The sequence below is a fragment of the Empidonax traillii genome, unplaced genomic scaffold, assembly GCF_003031625.1.
Source record: "Empidonax traillii isolate 1590-97213 ecotype Southwest subspecies unplaced genomic scaffold, ASM303162v1 scaffold176:size2985712, whole genome shotgun sequence".
Classification (NCBI taxonomy): Eukaryota; Metazoa; Chordata; class Aves; order Passeriformes; family Tyrannidae; genus Empidonax; species Empidonax traillii.
Window position 1 is genome coordinate 2,647,820 of NW_020955369.1, and position 20,341 is coordinate 2,668,160.

The window sequence follows — 20,341 nt, forward strand, 5'->3', positions numbered from 1 at the left end:
GTAGTTTTTGCTTTCCTGTCATAATTGGCCTTCTATTTAAAGGCATTTTGTAGTGATGAGTTCTCCTTGAAGAAGAAAATTGAAAAAAAAGTCAGATTTTTTAATGTCTGTAACAAAGTGAAGGTATAGACACCACCCAAATATGTATATCCATAGATGATTATCTTTTATGTGTGTGGGGTGACTGTGTTTAATTTTGGTTGAAGAATGCAAAGGAAGGACCAACAAATACACACATCAATGCTCTCATACTTTTTGAGAGGCAGATTCCACTGTGTGCTGGAATTTTTCTTTTACTTGTATGGAGTGTTTATTTTGTATATTGTTTGAGTTCTCATATTTAAGCAAATATGGACAACTCGGTGTGATAGAAATATTAAGTATTGGAAATAACCTACTAATTCTATACATTGCATTATTTAAGACAATTTCAGTTGATTGTATCTTACTGAAACTTGCATCCTCAGGCAACTTAGGTAACTCTAAGTTACCCAACAACAATCATTTTAACAAATGCTCTACATGCACGTTTTTTCTGTTGCTTGTCCAAGATTCCTCATTTTGTAGGTTTCTCATCTACGTAACATGTTCCCTAAGGTTAAGAATGAAAGAGGTCTCTACTACAGGCACTCTTGATTGAAATAGCAGATAAATTGCTGCAGTAATGAGAAAATTTCTTTTTCCCTAGATAATTCAGCTGCTTAGCATTGAAAAAAATTTGAGATGAAGATTCTTTGTGAAATAAAAAAATTAAAGATAATTTCTTTACGAACAGAATTTGCTAATGAGCCTACTATGGAAACTAAGAGCAAAACATACTGTTTTAATGGAAGTATGATGAGGCTATATTATGAGACTTATGCTCTCAGAAAAAAGAGACTGTTGTATAAACACTGTGACATGCAGTGGCTTTAGAAAAGGCTGCTGCGTGTCTGGAAGAAAGTGGTTAAAAACACACGATGATGAAGTTAACCTAAATCTTTCATTGGCTTAAAAAAATAGGTCAAGTAATACATTACTAGCTCCGCTCTAAGCTGGTACACAATCCGTACATTCCAAAGTGAAAGAGGTTTTGCTTAACATTCCTACATCCACTTTCATTCATGGTATCTCCAGGTTAAAATATTTAGCTTTTTCACAAAAATGAAAAGGTTTTGCTTTATTTAAAGTGGAAACGCCTATGTTCTTTAACAGTACAACTCTCTTACTAAAAAGATGCTTGAATAGATAATTTACCTGAGTTTTAAAACTAAAATGTTGGCATGTGTTAATGCAGAAATTATCACACAGTTTGTATGTGACTTGCAAACAGATTTGTTTCTCTTTTCTCAGTCGCTGACTTCTAGAAGTAAAGTATCATGAAGTGTTCTGTGGAGCGTTTGGCAGACAGCGTGCGACGCGTCGAGACGTTTGTTAAACACAGGCACACAGGAGGTGCGATGAAGGTCGCATGCACTTTGTAGCTTCGCCTATACAGCCAAGTTCAGCCTGTGTCTCTGGGCGTGCTCCCTTCCTTGGTGGGAGCAAAGTCTAAAGAACGACCTGGCATTCAGTGCAGTTTCTGACAGCAGAGATTTTGGGGATGCCACCTACCAAAATGGAGGGCTCGGTTAGGGTTGGAAGCTCTGCCCAGCTCTGTTTTTCCTCTCCCAAATAGTAATTATTTGCCACATGGGCAGACAGCTTTGATGGTTTTGCCCGCCGCCCCTGGAACTGCTCCCGCGGGGTGCCGGGGGTCTCCCCCCGCCTTCCCTCTTTCCCAGCGGCACAGGGACCGCGCGCCAGGGATGCTCTCTGCTCCCGGGAAGCTGGGGCCGAGCGATAAGAAGACGTGACGGGAGCTGCCAGGGCCGGGGCAGAGCCCGCTCGGGAGCAGTCGCAGGTGCCGGGGCCGCTGCCCTCCCTCCCCGTGCGCTGCCAGGAGCATCCTGGCTTTTCCTTAAAAATAATAATTATAAATAATAATAAAAGTTTCTAGCGCGTGTTTTTCGGAGGACAGACTGAAAACGTAAGCTCTGGTAACACTGGAAGCGCCCCCCCCCCCCCCCCCCCAGTATTTCAGGGGAGCCGAAAGGAAAAAAAACAAAAAAACACAAACCACACCTAAAAGAGGTGTTATTTTTAAGCCACAGCTGTTTTCATTAAATACGGGTCCTCCACAGTCCTGTCGCTCCCAAGTTTGTTTCCCGGGGGCTCTGCGCCTTCGCTCAGATTAATTAGGGAGGGCAGGAGGGGATGCGGTTCGCGTACGTGCGACGCGGCCGCCCTGCCCTGCCCGCCCCGGGCGGGGCGGGGGGCGCATCCCCGCATCCCGCCCTGCCTTCCCTCCCTCCCTCCCCGCGCCGGGGGTTAGAAAAGGGTTAAGAAACTTGGCTGGAGAGATGAATGGCGCGGCGCGGGGAGGGGCCGGGCTGCGCCGCGGCGGGCGAGGTGGAAGGCGGAGAGGGAGGATCGCGGCTGCGGGTTAGGCTTTGAAAGTCAGCCTCGCAGGCATTGCAGCAGAGCCCCGAGCCGCGGGGAGCAGCGCAGCGGAGCTCGGCTCGCCCTGTATGTGTGCGGGGATGCCCGGGGGGGACGGCGGGGAGGACGCGCGGGCTCGGGGGGTGGCGGGAGGCGGCGCGTCCTGCCCTGCGCTGCCCTGTCCTGCCCTCCAGCCGCGGGGACCCATCCGCCCGCCTGGGCTGCGCCGGCCGCCGCTCTCTGGAGCTCCGTGCCGGGACCAGCCGCGGCGCTGCGCGGGGGGCTGCGGGCGGAGCGCCCCCGGGAGGCTCCGTGCGGGCGGCCCGGGAGGAGCCGCGGCGGCTGCGGGGTGAGTGCGGCGCTGTTCCGCCGGGGAAATGGCCGAGCGGGGCGGGCCGGGGCCGCGCTGCCGGGCGGCGGCACCGCCGAACAATGCCCGGGGGGGCAGCCCCGCCGGCGCCCCCGGGCCGGGCGGAAAGTTTGCCCGGCCGGGGGTGGGTTTGGGGGGAGCCGCGGGGACGGGAAAAGTTACAAGCCGTCCGTTCCCCCCCCCTCCCCCCCCCCAAACACCGCGGGACCCGCGAGTGTTTTGCCGAGCGCTGGCTGCGCGCCCGGGCCCCCCCCCCACCCCCGGTTCGGCTCGCAGGGACACCCTCGCGGTCCGCGGAGCCGCTCGCTCGGGGCGCAGCGGCTGCGGCCGCCGCGGGGCGGTGCGGGCACCCGGGGCCGTGCGGGCACTCGGGGCCGGCCTCGCTCGCCGCCCGGCCGCGCTCCCGGCAGCTGCGGGCAAGGCCACGCTGCCCCCGCCGCCGCCCCCGGGCGCGGAGCCGCCCGCCCGCCCGCCCCGCCGCCACCTGCGGGCCCGCCGCCAGCGCCGGGGCTGCCGCGGCCGCCGCCGCCGCTCGGAGAGGTGGCTCCCTGCGCCCCCCAAAGATGCCTTCTCATCGCTTCGGGCTCCCTTAAGGACGTCGCTGTTTTCCCCCTTTCTAGACTAAAGGTTACTTTTCCAGACATGGAGGGTGGTTTTTTGGCTGTTCTTTGTAAGTGTCAGTGGGTGATTAAGTTGGAAGGCAGTGAGACCTAAGGTAACATGGTGTGGGCAAAACAAGGGCAAGCGGTGTAGCGAGCAGACAGCCTTGTGTGTTTGTGCTGCACCTCTCTTCTCCTCCTCTGTTGTGTATTCTGGTGGTTTACTGGGCTTTCAATTTAAACAAGGGTTCAGCTGAAATGCTTGACACGTGTTGAAGTTGCTGGGGAAAAAACAGTGGGATTTCTGGCTTTGGGATTGTGGTGTTGTTAAGAAGGCTGAAGTGGAAGTTGTCCTCTTTTGCCTCATCTTTCTGGAATCTGGAGAGTATATTATTCCTTGTTTTATTTTGAGGGGACCTGCCTGCAATGTCTGACAGCTCACAGGCTGATTAGAATTTAACTGAGTCATGGCACTATAAATGTTCAGAGATACCGTAAAGCTTTATTTTAAAAAGAGTGTGAATCCAGTCTGGAAGACCTGTGGGGAGGAAGCAGTCACTTGTGGAAAGAGGGCGGTGTATCTCTGAGCGAGTGGTAGAAAACATTTTCTTTAATACTCATATGAGATTTACTGTTTCTAGGGCTGACTGAACGCATGAGAGAGTGACACATTAAGATGCCATATGAGAAAAGCTCTCTGACCCGAGGATGTCTTGTCGTTAAAATCAGATTTAATGGTATTTGAGTAATTGTTACTGTATGGGCAGCAGTAGTTAACATCTTGGAGAGCAAAAGTTCCCATCCAGAATGATGTTCAGTCAGGTTTTGGGTTTGTGCTCTCTGGGGTAACCGTCTTCCCAAACGTGTGGTTGAGGAGTCTGACTTGTTGTTCTATCAGCGGTCTGTCAAGATAAAGTTGACGTGGACTCCAAAGCAAGACGGCGAGTTAGTCATGAGTGAAATGCATGCGTAAGGGTGTACGTGTTCTGTTGAGTGGGATGGAAGAGGTAACGAGTAGTGACTGCACGGTTTGGGCAGGGGTGAAATCTGACCTGCTGTGAGACTGGCCTGTATTCCTGGGTTATCTAATGAGTGAGAGCTATCAATGGCTTTCAGATTTCTCTAGGCCATGCATGCACAGAATACAAGATGCTGTCAGATGCCAAACCATACTGAATCAATTTCTCTGTTAGTTTCAGGGTAGAAAACTACCAGGTGAAAACATGCTCTTCCTTTCTGCTCCCCATGTTTGTTTCTTTTTTCAAAGTAAAGGATGTGCTAACCAAAATTTATTGTAGTCATAAAAACTATGTTGATAAAGAAGTAAAAGTGAACTAATGTTTTTATATTGTAAACTTAAATGGGTGATCTAATTGCTGGTTGTATCACCTGCAGTGTTTGATAGCTGTGTTTGGGGTAGATCTGTTCTGTAAAAGGCATCAAGGAATTTTTTTTTTTAAAGTGATTCAGTGAAAGTTACAGAACTCAAACATGAAATAACTTTATAGTGGTTGTATTTGTCTGTAGTTTTGCTTAATATGTGATTGTTTTAAAGAATTGACAAAAGCTTGCTTGCTTGAAGCTGATTTTGTCGCTTCAGAGCAAACTTTATTTTTCTGGCTTTGAACATTGGCAAAAGGTTTCTATAATGCCAGCTTTATTGTTAGCAGTGAGAGCACTGTCAGTTTTACCAGTGACAGTGCAGGATGTTACTGTATTAAAAGATAAACTGTTTTGTGTTGTACCAAGCACATGCATAAACTTGCCCAAGGCAAAGCCAAGAGTTGTATTTCCCCCAGTCAGCTGTCCTGCTCATAGGCTGTGTTTGACACCGCTTTGCAGGGCTATCAGGGAATACGTTGTGTCTGTAATATTTTTTGTTAATTTTAGAATAGCTCTTCAGAGCTTGCCTAAATCTAAAACCCAAATGGCTCGTGGTTGGGTTCTTTTTTTCCCTACTTGTGAAAGTTTTGGGAGCGGAGAGGATCCAGAAGAGAGCCTGGAGAGAGTGTTGGGTTCCCAGCTGGGTGCCTGGAGTGGGAGCACAAGACCCTTTTGCAGTGGGGCTTTGGTGGCTCCCCTCCTATGCATGGGGCCTGCAGGCAAGACAGGTCTTGGCTCATCTCCCATGTGTTGAACGATGGGCTGGGTGATGAGCAGTAGGTGGGATTAATAGCTGTCCTGTGGATTAAAAAAAGGATGAATGCCATTTTGGGGCAAAAAGTGCAAATTTTGAAGTATAAACCATTACCGCTCAGGAGGGGTTTAATCACAGCAATCAGAAAGGTACTGAACAGGAGGAAAAGACTATGCACAAATGTACAAAAAAGATAAAAAGCATAAACTTAACGCTCTGTCTAAACAGCCTTAACCTAAAAACGAGAAGGTTAATGGTTACAGCATTTGTGGTTTGCTCTCTCTTCCTGCCAGCAGGCCAAAACGATAAGGACAGCAACTGAGCTGTGCTGGCCTGCCTGGGGCAAAGAGTTGTGAGGAGAGTATTTAAAAGGCTTGTGGCATTGCTTTTGGATGTTACAGGGTTAGGGTTTTGCTGGTTACGTTTTGAAAACACTGAGTTAGAAAACAGCATACAGGGGTTGGCAGGCAGCACTTTGGGTGGACTTCTGTGACCACATGGAAACTTTCCTGCGCTTCCCAGTGGGAAGATCTGCCTTGGGAAAAGTGGGCAGAGGGATCTTTTTGGTAAAGATGAATGCCTGCTCTTTAGTGTTTCTGGATTATTTATTTCAAATACTTGGAAGGGCTAAAGGACCTATTTAGCACTTGAAAGAATTAATTTGGTAATTTATTTGGCTGGCTGTTGCAGGTCACTTGGCTTGATGGTTGAAGAAGGAGAATGGGAACTAAAACTCACATAAATAAATATTCATGTGTAGAAAGGGGAAGAAGCAGTTGCTAGACATCTTAGCTTGGGTCAAACCCTTTTGGCATAGTCTTCTCATACTTAAATTGTTATTGGAGCTCATTGCACCTGTTTAATTGCCTGTCTTGAGTGAAACTGTTTTCATACCACTGAAATACCATTGTCTTCAGCAGAGGAACACCAGTTTTGCTTATAGACAAAATCAGATAAAAAGAAGAAGCTACAGATCTTCTGTTGGTTTCTGGTTTCTAAGATGCTGAGTTTAGCGTAGAAAAGAAACTTGGTGTTGGGAAAGACTTCTGAGGGGTTGATCTTCCTCCTGTAAGAAAGGAAGTTGTGAGGTAGTCCTCGTGAGAGATCAGGTGCTAGATGCAAAATGGGTTTCAATCTTGGATGAAACTATAAGTTGAAAACAAATAAGGGAGAATTTAATGTGTCCCAAAAAGCACTTAAGGAAGTTCTGTGCTGAAATGTGTCCAAGCAGTATGTCTTGCTCACACAGGACTAGTATTTTTGTTTTTATTGGTCCTGAGTTGATAATGTTGCTCTGACACTGATTTGTTTCGGACTGAACTTTTAAGATTCGTGGCTGCATGCTTTCTGCTTCTTCCCTGTGCCCCATCACACTGTGAAAATGGAGAGGGAAAGGGAACTGAAAAGGCCTTTTCAGTGATGTAGAAAGCAGGGATTGCCTCAGAGGTAGAAAGAAATGATCATTCTTGCCGCAGGAGATTGTCTTGTAGGCGTTGCTTGTGTCATCACCTATCCTGGTTTTGGCAGTTCATAAGGCAAAACAAATCAATATTCAAAAAGCTATAAGGTGTGCAAAGCACTAAGTAATCCATATGTGAAGTTCTTGGGAATAAAGTATTATTCTAGAAAAACCTTTTTTTCTTTTCCTTAATATTAAAAATGTTATTGAAGAATATGGAATCTCCCCAGAAATAATAAATTCTTTTGTTCTCCTTTCTCTGAATTTCCATAAACCTTTTGTAGTCACTTTGAACAATACAGAAAAGATTGTTTGGTGCTGACCTAAAGCAAAGCCAGCCTGTACATTGAACCTTGATGGTAATACTGTGTGGGTTTTTTGTGTTTTATTTTGTGTTTTTACCTACTAGGTAAAGCTCTTGGAAGAAGGAATGCTTAAATTCACCCCCTTCTAAGTGGTGAAAAACATTTTGTCTACATCTGTAATATAGAATAGCAATACTGGAATTAACTATTTTTCTCAAATTAAGGTGACTTGAGAAGATCAGGATGTTTTATTAGAAGTGCTACTTTCTTCTGCTCTGTGGGGCCTCTTGTCCTGATTTTCCTTTGGCCACAAAAGATTCCACTTCCAGCTTATTTCCCCATTCAGCAGAATGGAGTTGAGAAGGCTTTGAACTGTGTTTATTACCTATGTTTATTATCCCTCTACCCAACGTTTCTCTGTTTATTTTGACTGCAATGGTAAATGTCTTTTTTTCCCCCCCCAATTGAATACAAATATTGAGGCTTGCCTACTGTTCTGTAGTGCAAATTGTCTTTTGATTTTGTGATGTGTATAGGAGAAGGATTTGAAATTGTATCTGCATGTAGTTTTTCAGGGTATTTACTTATTTTTCAGCTTAATTTGCTCTGTTGTTAGGTATCTTTTGTTGCATCTTGATGCTGGCAGTAGTCCAGCATGCTGCTGTTAGTTCATGTACCTGAAAGCTTCGAATAGGGTTTGTTTGTGTTTTTTGATGATGACCCATCTATCAACACCTGTATCTCTTTTCCCAGGGAGCAGGCACATTGCAGTGGTCAGAGTTGACGTTTTCTCTTAAGCTGACTTGAGCCCAAGTGGTTTTGTGGAGGGGGAAGTGCTGAGATGTGCCCCCAGCACACACAATTCCCACTCTGCCCCCTCCGTCCTATGCACCTGTACCCACCTGTGGCATCCTTGGTGCTGGAGAAATTCTGTGCTTAAAAAGCTTTTGTATGCATTTTTTTATGAGAAAAGAAGCTAAAGGTGTTGATATGAGGAGAGGAAGTCTACCTCTGCCATCCAAGAGCAGTGGGGGAAAGTTCAGCTAAAGAGTGGAGAAGGCCTATTGCATTTATTTTATTGTTTTTAAAATACATGTTATTGCAGTTAAATTTGACTCTTTATGCCTAATAAGCTTGCTGCTTGGGTGGTAACTTGATGACAGAGGATGTAACAATCTTTAATAGTGATGCTCGTTACAACAGTGGTGAAATAGTAGAAGTAAGACTGATATGGACTATCTGAATTTTGCAACATTTAGTGAAATTTCACTTAAAAAAATAGAGAAGTGGTGAGAATTTTTAAGGTGGTGCTTGTGATGGATAAGATATTATAATTATAGGGCCATATACTATTTAAGTCTTATGTCTCAAAAACAAATACAATTTCTACCGGTTTTGTTTTTTCTACCTAATTTCGTGGCATTTAGCATTATACCCACCTGTTTTACTGTGCTCTTGTCTTTTCCTTATGTATATGTAAATTAATAGAGTCTTTTTAAAAAAATTATTTTGATGATCATAGGTGCAAGTTTGAAGTGTTAAACTCTAATCACTACATAGGAAGGAGGGCTTTCATGTCACAGCTGTTTTTTGAATGAAAGGAAGAAAAAGAGCACTGTGGCTTTCAGAGTTGAATGTGATTTTGTTCTAGCAGAAGTACTGTCCCCTTAGTCAGAACAAGTCTAGACAATGTGAGTTGTTTCTGCTGGTTTCACTGATGGTTCTGTTTGGAAGATTTTAATTTCTGAAGTTCAGAACTACGTTTTTTTTTTTTTCTGAAATAAAATGGTTATTTGCAGTTCTTACTAACCAAAATAAAGCTTGTTGTTACTTCTTACTGTTACACCAATGGTAAGAAAGTACACGGAGGCAATGTGAGGTAGGAAAACCCGTTATGCAGACTTTCATAGGGCCATTTCTGTTCTTCTTTTCAGATCGAGCATGAAATTGTTGAGGAAGAAAATTAATGCATCCTTGGACTCCTGAAGGAAGAGCTTTCCTGATGGGACCACATTCAAGGTAAATAATTTGTGTGGGTTATTTACCTTGTCTCTTTGTTTTTGGGGTTTCTTCTTTGTCTTGCCAAAGCTGTCAGACATGTGCCATATGTAAGATGTTTAGGATTATAATATGTTTTGAAGTGATAAATTTTCAAGTTAATCCCTGTCTTTTACTATAAGACTTCTTTTTTTTTTTCCTTTTTTTTTTTTTTTTAATGTGTGCTGATTAAAGAGAAATAAGTATTTTTGTGATATTTGAACTTTTTGTATGCAATTTGCTAGTAAGCCTTTAAGATTTAGCCTACTTGTTTGGGAGGTAGCAGCTAAACAGTGAAGAACTTGATTTACATGTAATTTCAGAGTGAAAGAGAAGATTAAGAAAAACTTACTGTCTTACCCTCTCTTTATTTTTTAAAATAAAACTGATCCAGACTGAGCTTTTGTAGCAAGGGACCATCACAGTAAAATCGTTATTAGATATTACATTACGGTGCCTTGTAGACATGTGGCATCACTGTCATTTTGTTCAGATCTGCTCCCTTGGTTCCCATTTCCTAAATCCTATTTTTCTTTGATACCAGGGAAGAATTCCCTGAGTGTTGTCCAGTGATTGCTTATGTATATGCACTTTGGTTTGTGAGTAATTTTATTCACTTGAGTAGCCCCACTGTCCTCGGTGGGCCTACATGCGTGCCTAAGAACTTGAGAATGCTGATGAGCATAAAGAATACAATTTGGGCATGTAATGGTTGACAAGCAGTTGTTGTTTTGTTTCTGGTCTCTCTTAGGACTCATTTGCATTGCCTCCAGTGGCAACTTTTGCGAGTGTTTGTAGGGAAGGTCTAGAAGCTGGAGGCAGTCATACCAAATCCCAGCCTGCAGAGCTTCTTGCATATCTGTTGTAATGACACAGATTGCAGATGCAAGGATATATTTTTCTCTTTTTTTAATAAATCCATGTGTTGCTTGACTTCATTTGAATACAGCATTGGCCTGTGTAGTGCAGTTTGAGCATCTCCAGCACAAAAGAATAGAGCAAAATGAAATCATTATAAAATATATGTGCTCTTTAAATCCAGGTGATTTGGATTTATCCAGAATTAGTGTTTTTGAAATAAAGGGAAATTAAGATGAGGTCCATTTTTTTCACCATAACATTTCCCATTTGACTTTTCAAAAAAAGTCTAGCAATTCTGTAGTGCATCTTAGTTGTCTAAGCAACTGTATTTGCAGAAAAGTTAATTGTGTTGCTTGCTGGTCTCAGAATGACTGGGATAGGCACTTTGGAATTAAAACATAATTAATTAATTAGCTGCTTAAAACTTGAGATTGTTTTGATCAGTAACAGATGGTCTCTTACACAGCTTAAACAGAACATAGTAGACAGTGGCTTTTGTGGCAACAAGCTTTTAGAAATCTTCCACTTCTCCAAAACCGGTTAAAGTTGTTCAAAGCGTTGTTTCAAGATTGTTGCCTTCTGTTTGAAAGCACTTCTGTTTATTCAGAGTTGCAGAAGCTTAAGCTATAAGCAAGGATGTTACACCAAGTATTCAACTTAGTAACTAAGGTGGTTAAGCTAAAGATTTGAGAAAACATCAGGGTATGCATGGCTGGTAATCCCAACAGAGTTTGCATTCATTCCATCTTCTGTTTCTAAACAACATTAGAAAACAGTTATGTGCTATGTCTTGGTTATTTTTTTTGGAGTGGGGAGTATGTTTGTTTATTGGTTATAAGCAGCAATTGTAGAATACCTGTGTTGGTATACCAAGTTTGCATTGCACACGCAAATAGCTTTAATGTGGAATGCTTTAATAGTGTCTTGATGAGAGGTTTGTTTTTGTCACTGGAATTACACTGCTTGTTTTAAGTTAAGAGTTCTGGTCTTTATTAGGCTGGTCCTTCTGCAAAAGAGTACTGCTTTAGAAACATAACTGCTGGACTTGATGCTGTGTAACCTTCATGAAGTGGGAGAGAGGGGTGGAATGCAGTCATGCTTAAGCTGAGCTTGTATCAAAGGAAAAGTGTGTGTCAGTGAGCTTAAGTTTATAATTATGTCCTTGTTTAAGTCTATGCAAGTCTCAGGAACTTCAAAAGATGCAAATCGTAGAAGCTACAGATGACAATTAAAAACTAATATTAAGTGTAACTATCTTGTCAAAAGAACAAGATGGTGACTCAGTGTGAGCAAGGTTAGCAGAGGCAGCCTTTAATTGAGGAGAAATTGGTCACTGTAAACCAATTATGTCTTATTTTTAATGATGGGTTTCAGAGAACAGCAAATGAGTGTAGTATGATCTTGGCTGATAGCATGTGCTTTTCTTGGTGGATAAAAACCTGGAAGCCTGAGGATATGAAGTTGCAAACAGAAGTTTCACTTTTTTTTTTTTTTTTTCCTCACCCTCCTCTCTCCTCTGAAGAGGAAAAAGTAGGCTATGCAAGTAGAAGAAACTCTACTTTTTTGCTGTGAAACTGATTAGTGTTTGGACATATTTTATCATTGGGGGCTAACATAGTTCTTCCATTTTGTCTGCCTAGGAAATTTGGTGGAGGAGTTGGTAACTGGCAGGGTAGAGAAGCGTCCCTCCTTCTTTCTCTGGCTTGGCATTTAATATTTTACAGCAAACTTTTAAGTTTAACATATTTGAACTTGTACTAGATAGGGTTAATAGGCTAGAACAAAAGGTCAAAGCATAAGGCATTAGGCTTAATTAAGGGAGAGCAAGAGTGGCGGGAGTATGTGACAGTTAAATGGGTTTCCCACAGACTAATGTCTGTTACAGTGCAACCATGCCTCAACTTAAGTGGGTTATTTTGTGCAAAGGGCAGCAGTGATTAGCAGTTTGACATGCCAGACGTTTCTGGCCAATCCCATCTGTTTTAGAGGTTAAAAAGCATACCTTTATGAGCTGATAGATTGATTTGTGTGCCCGTCTGGTAAAGATTAGAAGTCCAAGGCCGATGCTGTAAATGCCAGTTATAGAATATTGTACTTTCTTAGTTGCTCTTTGTTTAAACTGTCAACTGTGCTGTAATGGGGCTCGCAGCTATAAAAGTGACTGTGCAGCTCAGGGAACGCGGCGGGGCTGCTGCAGCGAGTGTTTTGAACCAGAAAGGTCTGGGAGGAACGTTTCCTCCTTCGTCAGGTTTGTTTTGAATGGGAGCCTGTAGGCTTGGGGCGTTTTGCAGTGCTTTGCTTGGAAGGGGAATGTGGCTTTAGTGCGCTCCTGCGTGAGGATCACGCCTCTTCTTTAGAGCTGTCGCCGCTCTGCACTTGTCCAGACGTTACCTGTCTCAGCACGAGAGGGCTTCCAGTTCCAAGCACAGTTGGCTAGAGGAGAATTTTGGTGCTTGAAAGGTTTCAGTGTTTGTCTGAACTCATTATGCTGTCCGTATCCTTCCTGCTCTGTTGTTGAAGTGGGACAATGCATTGCGTATTCTTATTGTTTTTTTCTTTGGAGCTCTTACTTTCAGGATAGTCTTTCTGATTGTGTCATGAGGTTGCCTTAGAAGCCTAAAATAAAATAGGTAGCACAGTAAGCCTTGACTGTGTTTCTCGTCATCTTTATGACTTTGTAAAGTCAAAGTTACATTACTATTAATACAAGACTATTAATAAATCGTTGATGCAATAAAACTGTTTTTGATAATGTTCAAGGTTCATACATAGTTGAAGGTGATTATCCTATTTTAAAATCAAGTAGAGGTCAGACTGTATTGTAAGATAACTGACTGTGGCCCAAATGATATGTGATAGCTTCAAGCCCAATAAGAGTCTTCTTCACTTTAAATAAATACATGATTTAGAACTAAGTTGTTAACTAAACATGTATTTTGTGGTAACAGGCTGATTAACTTCCGTTGTATTTTGTGAAAAGCAGTGAGATATATGCACTCACTAAAAGTAGTGCTTAAAGCTCTCCTTTTAAGACATTCTTTAAGATTCCCCTTTTCTCTCTCTCTCTCTCTCATTCAAGCAGTGACACTTGTAGCTAAATATAACTGAGAAATATTAGAGACAAATTAGCATTTGGAACCTTACATTTAACATTCCTACATTAACTTTTAGAATTAGTCACCTGTTTAAAGTTTCTTGGTTTTTCTCCTTGCAAACATGATTATCTTTCCCTTGCTCCATTTAAAAGTGGAAGATGGTAATGACTTGCTATTCATACTGCCAAGACTGCTCCATGTACCTGAGCTATACTTTTGCTGTAGCAGCTGTGACCTATTCCTAAAGAGATTTCCTAATTCATCAGTAACTTGTTTTCACTTTATCCAGCTTTGTAAGAGCCACCCTAGTTTTTCCTTTTTTTCTTGTGAAAGTCTTTTCCTTTTACTTATGTTTGAAATGCCTAGAAATATTTTCAGTGTCCTTTAGGATGAGCAAGGCAACATCATTATCTTGCAGTTTATTTAGTAACATGGAGCTGAAATGGGCATATGCAGCATCATGTTCTCTATGGAATAATATCTATTTAAATGATTTGGATCTAATACATATTTACATGAAAAAACGTCTTGCCCTTCTCTGTGGGGAGAGAAGGTGAACAAGCATAAATTTTATAATACTCATTGCTTCTCTTGCACTAAATCATACTTAAATTGCAGAAGGTTGTTGGCTTGAGAGTTGTGTAAAAAGTGCTTGGCTAGTAAAGTAAGGTGCAGGGAGATTTATCTAATTTAATGCAAAGAAAATACTGTCAGCTGCAGTGCATTGATACGAGACTGCCCAAATCCAAAAGCCGTACTTCAGATTTTTCTGTATGTATATTTGTAATAATTTCATTGTTACAATACACAAAATGTAATCCTGAAACGATCCATTAGTGCAGCGTGCATGTGTGCTCTATTTTGGCTAATTTGATTGCTATTGATCATACCTGAGCCATTATCTAATGTCTTGGGAATGGAATGGACTCTGTGTCTGCTTTTCTACTCTTCCAGGGTAGAATATGCTTCATCAAGTTTCTTGCAACAGTCACTGTTAATAGTTTATAATTGCTGTTTGAGTGGTATCAGCGTTTCCCACTCGAAGTGTGGAATGAATCAAATAATAAAGGTTTTCACGTAGCACGCTAAAAGTTGTACTTAGGACTAAACACGGCGTTTTCTCCCCATATCTTAAGGATTTAGTCTAGTCTTGATGAGAACGTAAGTCTAGGCAGCAGTTTTTATTGGGCTAGGACTTCTCTGAGTCTGCACAGTTCATGAAGTACAGTGATGTGGAATCAGTATGGTGGCTTGTCTTCTATTGTTCCACTTCCCTCATAGGATAAATCTCAACAGATCTAGTCAGTTTAGCGTTGCAGAGTATAATGGCACTGTACCAAATATTCAGCAGTTGCTAGTGATGTGGATGCATTTTTCTAAATTATATTTGTTGTGTTTTTCAGTTAGAATATTATAAAGCATTTGCATAAGATTTATGCAGTTTAATTGGCAATTAGGCATTAAAAACAATTCTGAAGTGTCCGTTGTTTTCAATTTTGAAAAGTCTTCAAAGGAAAAAAAAAAGGACCCTCTCAGTCCTTGGCATTTCAGAGGATTTGCTTTTTAAATTTAATTGATGAAAAGGCAAGTAACTTGGTTCATATCCCTGACCCTTTGCAAACTGGGTTAGAAAGGATGCTGCACCATGCTTGTGTGAACTGGACGACTATGGATTTCTCCTTATTTTAGATTTCCATACTCTTTGACCTTGTAGTTGTCGACTTTGGTCTGGAACAATTTCAAAGTCATGTAAATGAATGTAATTAAGGTATTGCTTATCATCTTGGAGAGTTCACAATGATGCTTATTGGCTAGAAAGGTTTGTTTACTTAATATGGAAGGTTAATATAAGGTTAAATTTCACTGTGTAAAATGGCTTCATAATGTTTTTATTTAGCAGCTGAAGAAAATAGTGTTTGAAAAGGCAAATAATAGTTTTATTTGACCTCCATGTGTTTCCTGTAGCTTGCATTATTGGGAAAATTTATCTTCATTGCATAGTCTTATTACAGTTTTCCTTTCTCCTCCTTTTACAAAGGGAACCTCTCAGAACTATTTGTAGGTCTTTGTATATTAAAGGAGCTACATTAAGGAAGGAAGTGCAAAAATATTTGACAATAATTGCTATAAGTAGTCCATCCACTTCTACTGTTTTTTGTTCCCGCTCCCTATTTTTGCACAAATTAGATTCACACTTTGTTCTTTGGTGCTGCTTTTGTCTTTATTCCCACTGCTGCCAAAATACAGTGAAAAAGCAGCAGAAAACAGCAGGGAAGAACATCAAGATATGGTTTTTTGCCTTCATTTCTCAGGCAGCAGAAAGAACAGGGCCTAGGCCTCTATTTTCTTGTCAGTAGCCTTCAACTTTGTTTGACTTTAGTTGTTTTGCTTATCGTTTATGGGAAAAAATTACTTGCTTCAGAGTGGGATGTTTTTTTTTTTCTCCACTGAGGAGTTTTTGTGGTTGGCAAAAAGGTGAGTGTATGAGAAGCGTCAGGTTAAACAGAACAAAAAGACCCCCAAGAAACTTTTCCCCACACCCTTTTCATCTCCTGTTTGTGATGACTTTTGTAGGAATGTAGCTCCCACAGGGAGAAGCAGACACCTCTGATGGAGTGGGGTGTCCAAGCAAAGGTGTTCTGCCAGTCCTGTATTGGAATGAGTTTGGTGGGAAGGACTAACCTCTCTGAAAGTTGGACACAACTCTTTCTTCAGAGCTCTTCTGGAACCATTTGGGCAACAAGGGCTGCTGTCCGTGTTGGCCTTATTTTGCAGAGTAGTTGCTTTCATAATTTTTTTTCTCATCTAACCAAGAGTAGTACATGGGCTCCTCGCTGTGCTATAGTAACTGTGCAACGATGAAAATATGTTTTAAACACTCATTAATTCAGTGAATGGTCTCATTTGACTGTTTCTAGCTTTTGGAGATACCCTATAACTCAAACTCAAGAGCACACTTCCCCTCCCATTTTGTAAGAGCTGAAGGTTTCATCTCCTATTCTGTGCTTCCTAATTGTGCAGAGAGGACAATAGCTTGATTTTTCTTGAATTTATAATAACAACCATAACTTGAAGTGATTTAAAGGTGCTTTCAGAAGATAGCACCTAATCAGTTCTAAGTTATTTATTTCCCTTAAGCTGTAGGATGATCAAATGTAATGCTTTTGTGGAATCCTCTCTTTGGTTGTTTGTTGTTGTGTTATATGTTATTTCTTTTGCCCAAAGACCTATTTTCTCACTAGATTAAAAGAAATCTCTTGGGGAAGAAAGTGTGTAGCTTTTTTTCTGTGCACCAATTCAAGGTATCAAAGAACTAAGACTCTGCAAAAGTTTAGTGTGGGCAAACTGTTGGGAGCCTAAATAAACGTCCAAGTCCTGGTAAAGCTTGAGACTTTGGGACCAGGGCATTACAGATGGGGAGGTGGAACACCACAGATAAGTGTGAAATCCTTCACCTTGGAAATTGAAAGGGATAGTGCTGTTGACTTCATTAAGGCCAAAATTTCATCTGAATCCCAAAATCACGTGTTAAAGTCCTGGAACCCCCTGAATAATGGATCTCTAGAGATGTGTGGTTATGAGGTAGAAAGGCAAAACCAGCTGAAAAATCCCATTAATCTGCTACTTTGGCTCCTATTTATGGAAAGTAAGGGAAGAATCTATGGACCTTTGCCATTCATTGTTGCTTTGCTAACAAAGAGCAAATCTGCTCCGAACTGCTCAACAGTGGCCATGTAAGAGTGCAAAATTTCTTGAAGTAAAATTTCCCCTTGCCTCTGGAGGTCAAGATGATTTCTCAAGAATCAGTCCTGGTCCTCTAAACATTTTGGTATTTATAAGTCTCTGCTACCTGAAGTTTTATCTTGCTACAGAATAAATGCAAAGGGAACATTTAATAAACTGTGCTGATAGCATTTTGTAACCTCTTTGCACTCCCTCACATAGGGTTTAACTGTCGAGATGGAAAGATAACAAGCTTGTGTAGAATCACATTTACTGTTTACTGAACTCTGGCTCTTGGATTACAATGGCAAACATGAAAGTTTGATCATGTTTTTTGAATATAGCTCTTGAACGCAGCTGTCTTAAGTGCTTGCTCACAAACTTTTTTTTTTTTTTAAGCTAGTTTGTCATATGCCCAGGGCTATCTCAGCACGCATATGACCAAACTGGTTTTTGATCTGAAATGCATAAAAGGTCACTTTGCCAAACTCTATCTTCTGGACCTCAAGTATTACCATTAGTCATTTTCTGCTGTGAATTTCCTTAATGGAAGAAGGGTCTGTTCAGTGTGCCCTTCAGGCTTTCCAGGCAATTTCACTTTTGCCTTGCCCTGCTCCGGTTTTGTTTTCAGAGCACTCTAATGTGCGACAGGGGAGATGAACACTATTTGGACACTATTTTGGGGTAATACTGAGTATTTCTGGTTACAATGCTGTATGGTTCCCCTAGCTCTGATGTCTTGCCTAGGCAAATATCAGTTTTGTTCTGTCTCTGCAAAACTTGAACTTGAGCATTAAAGCAGGTCTTAAAATATCCTCTTTGTGCTGATGATCACGCTATTTCTGTGTCTCCTACCTTATGACTTTGTTGTTATTTTTTGAGAAAAATGGCACATGCTTCACAAGATACCAGGAGCACAAAAACAATCAAATTTCCTCTGTTGTGGCCTTTTGGGGATATCGTAGGCCATTGCTGCTCTGCTTCCTAAGTAGATTTAGAGCCTCAGATATCAGTTACTCTTTTGGATAATGGATTGTATGAATTTAACATATAAGCATGCTCGTCTGCTTTTCCTGTCCTCTGTAAAGGTCACTGTACAGGAGGGAAAGTTGAGTCATGGGCTATAAACACTTGTAGGTCTGCTATCTGATCTAATTTTTGTTAGCTTATTGCTTGGTGCTGTGGCAGGTGGACTTTGTCAGGTTTATCCGTGGTGGTGCTGCTGACTGTGGTGACCTCTTCCATCCTTCTGCAGAAGGTCCCTTCCCTGTAGGGGGATGGCTTAAGTCAGAGTGTGTTGTATCCTCACCTGTTGCCCGTCCTTTCTGAGCAAAGAGAGTTACTGGGAGATGCAACTGCTCTCTGTATATTTTTTTAATTTTTTTTTTTTTTAAATTAAAAAACTCACCCATGTCACGTGGAGATCATCTGCAGGGTTCAGAGAACTCTTGCAAGATGTCCTGGATTGTAGAAATAGCAGTGATTGTAGAAATAATTCAGGAAAATAACTCAAGATATTGACTTATTTCTGAATGTTGTAGTATCAAACCTGTAGATTGGAGAAAGACCATGGGAAGGGCATGTGACAACAAGTATAGAAGGGCTGGTGATACTAGGGACATCAAATACTCTGAAGACCAGGAGGGAAATAATGGATGGGAACTGTTTTTACAGTTCTGACCACCTGTCTTCTGCCCTGGGCTGAAGCACATACAATGGTTGGCTTTTGATCTGGTTTTTTTTGTTTTTTTTTTTTGATTGGCTGGTTTTTAATCCTGATTTATGTTCTCTAATTAGCCCTAATTATATTCTCTAATCAAATGACCTCATACATTGTTGCTTGGAAGAATTAGGGAAGAGGGCCATCTTATGACATAATGGAATTTGTTGTGATGAGATTTACTTGTAGAAATTTTAGGGGGGGAGGGAGGGAAAATTGTATTTTGTTGGTACACTTTCAAATCTTTCTGATGGGTGAGAGCCTTACTTTTTCTGGGTAGAGCTGGTCTCCCTTGGATGGATTAAAGGTGGGATTTCTTAATGTGTCTCTTCCAAGTACCGTTTTTGCAACAGTTGCGTTTGGAGGCTTCTCGTGATTTGAAAAGTACAAATAATGCAACACTCTTCAGTTGTAATAAATAAAAATGGGATGAGAAACAAACACATGCTTACCTTTCATCCTGCATAAATAGCCTTACTAATTAAGATAAGGTCAAATATCCTTATCACTTTTGTTTTTGATTTAATCACTAGACTATATTAAAAATGTGCAAATACAAACATAATTCATAAACTCACTTTCTGGAATTCTGATTATCTGTATGTGCACTGCTACTGGTGTGCTCCAGCACTGTGTTCCTGTATTTGTTATTTAAAAGTAAGTTGCTTTAGATATGTAGACATAACTGATAATTACTAAAATGAGATCACAGAAGAGGAAAAAAAAAAGTGTAATATCTTCAATATGCCTTTATTAGCTCCCCTTAGTTACTTTGTGCATGCTGTTTAGTCTCTGCAGGTTGCTTCTGTGTAATCTGTAGAGAACATTTTCTTCTGGAAATGTGTAAATGGTTTGTTGGAGGAGCTCAGTGACCATTATACAGCCGGGAGATTTGTCTCCCGTTGGATTTGACCAGCACTGAATATTTTGATACCCTGTGGTCTGTGGGCACAGCTTCCTCTCAGTTTAGAAGTAGTGCTTACCACGCCTTGGGACTTCACATGTAAATAACAGATCTCTGAGCTAATGTCAGTTTGAATTTTGGTCCACAGAAATTGCTCACTGATTATCTTATGTAAAGTAAATTCCTTTCCCCCCCACACCTTTTAATCACCATTACATCATTTTTCCCAGCTGTTTGTAAGTGGAATAGGAAGGACTGGCTTAGTCTAAAGCAACTTGCTACTTAATAGTTTGCACTGACATCAGTGGTTGTCTGAAGTCTCTGAACTGAAGTCTCTGTTTCCTTTCAAAATGATGTGTGATGTATACAAGCTTTCAGGTACAAGACCCTTCTAAATTAAAGTATATAAACAGACTTTGGTTAAAATTGTCACTTTTGTGAACTGGCATAGCTAAAGCTGTAGAAGTTGTATTATATCTAGTAAAGAGAAAACTGCCAGAAGCTTTAGTTACGTACTTATACTGTAAAGTCTGTTGTGGGTTTATTCTGTTAGAGATACTGTCAAGCCTAAGAGGATGAAGGCAGGTATGCTGTTATACTCTCTTTTTTTTTTTTTTTTTTTTTTTTTTTTTTTTTTTTTTTTTTTTTTTTTTTTTTTTTTTTTTTTTTTT

At 41.3% G+C, this 20,341-nt stretch overlaps 1 protein-coding gene across 3 annotated transcripts in view; it reads left to right on the plus strand.

The window, feature by feature from the left end:
- Positions 1-2,346: 2,346 nt before the first annotated feature.
- The window catches only part of NRIP1 (nuclear receptor interacting protein 1), a 75,173-nt gene continuing 57,178 nt past the window's right edge, over positions 2,347-20,341 (plus strand). For 2 of the 3 annotated variants that reach the window (XM_027886012.1, XM_027886013.1), the window contains exons 1-2: positions 2,347-2,547; positions 9,265-9,349. The gene's annotated coding sequence lies outside the window, so the exon portion shown is untranslated. Of the gene's footprint in view, positions 2,548-2,762; positions 2,810-9,264; positions 9,350-20,341 lie in introns of those variants that run through there. The other variant, XM_027886014.1, reaches the window with a different exon arrangement.